Raw genomic sequence first — 1,878 nt, 5'->3', positions numbered from 1 at the left:
GAACGTTATTTAAGCATCGTTCCCTACTCAGGGAACCATGGTTACATAAGTAACCTGAGACGTTTTCTGCTACTTTACCACCTATACATAATTCATAATACAATGCATTCTTCACATTATTTTGCATCAAGCAAATAATCACAGTCGTTAGCACTTTCTGTTCCATAATTACCTATAAAAGCATGACAGTTGTTTGGAAATGTGCACGCATTGTAGGGTGGCATTAAAAGTCCAGAAGACTATATTTAAAGTTCCAAGGCTTATTTTGTAGATGATTCGGGTGAGAATACGTGTTCCCAATTCAAACAAAATCTTCAAATGTGATGAAGAATTTCACTATGTGGATAAAAATATGATATAATTATGATGGTAAAGAAAGATCCATTGGATATTAGACTTACTTACTAAAATGCAGACGTGGCGTCTGTCAAAGCACACTTGCTGATTGTAATTCTTACAGTAATTACAGTAGAGGATCAGCAGATGAAGGTGAACAGGGTTCAAGTTCGTTCACGCTCTTTGATATGAGGGCTAGAAACAGGTCTGAACCTGCGGAGCCCATTGTGAATCATCTATTTCGGTACCAAGGTCTCTCACCTTGATACTGTATTAAAAAAAACCCTCGATGGAAACAAGAATACAATGAGACTGGCAATTAATATAACAGAAAACAAAGTTACTCAGAAATGAAGAGCTGAACTCTGGAGTCGCACGATGTGATGCGATGAAGGACACCAGGTTGGCAATTTTGTAAAATCAACTTATGACACATTATAACACATGAAAATGTTAATTTTGGGTTTTAAAGTATTATTTTCAGAATTGTAATGCGTATATATATAATCAGAATATATAATGTATATATACAGTGGTGGCCAAAATTATTACAACACTAGTATTTCCACCAGCTAAAAGGTCAGTTATTTCTATCTTTTGCTGTATTTTTATTTTTTTTAAGTACTTTTTAACACACAACAGGGTGGACAAAATTACTTTGCTGTGAGGTTTTGAAAGGAAGTAATATGTAAAATATTACTTAAGACGCTTAAATACACCACATATTCTTAAATATGTATATAACTGAATGTAACTTCATAATTTAAATGACTTCCAATCGCCAAAATAATTGTTGTATTTATGATGAAATTGGGATATGCATTTGAAAAATGATGATATTTGGTGTTTAAAATGCTGCAAAATGTTTCAAAATATTTTTTTAGCCAACTTCAATATGCTTAAAGTTCAAATGATGTTATTTATGACTAAGACAGCTTTGATGTTTGTATTGTTCAGCATTTTAAGGCAGTAAGCTAGTGATCTTAATAGGGACACAAAAGGCAGCGAACAGCAGCAATGCCCCCCCCCCAGCTGACTGATCCATTATCAGACGTAACAACCCCGTCATCCAGCGTGAGAGAGATGGGCACTTTCAGAATCACACTAACCTTTTCCCCTCCCTCCTCGCGCTACTGTCTTAACTTGAAAAAAGAGCCAAACAACTTACTCACGCAGGAGGTTTGCACGAGATCCTGCCCTCCCTCCCCCAGGATCTCTCTCTGAAAGAGTGATCGTCCTCAGGTTAAAGATGACAGAAACAACTGGTTTGCAGACTTCTCTGATTTTGTCAAAGTTGCTCTTTCATGGTTCAGGAGACATAACTGAGTTTCATTTCAGTATAAACTCTTCTGTATGCATTTCTCCTAAAATTAGGCTACTTCTGAGAAATAATAATGGATGACTAGGACAATTATTGCAAGAGCTATAAAATGCCATGGAAAAGGTTATGGAAGAAATGCTTGAGTTCACATTGAGATCTCTGACTTTTGATGGCAAATCAGAGCACAGTTTGAGATACTGTTGAGATCTTTTGTGAAACTA

Source organism: Sinocyclocheilus anshuiensis, unplaced genomic scaffold, assembly GCF_001515605.1.
Source record: "Sinocyclocheilus anshuiensis isolate Anshui unplaced genomic scaffold, SAMN03320099.WGS_v1.1 scaffold677, whole genome shotgun sequence".
Lineage (NCBI taxonomy): Eukaryota > Metazoa > Chordata > Actinopteri > Cypriniformes > Cyprinidae > Sinocyclocheilus > Sinocyclocheilus anshuiensis.
The sequence above is the reverse complement of the archived record's forward strand: the minus strand, read 5'-3'. Positions refer to the sequence as shown.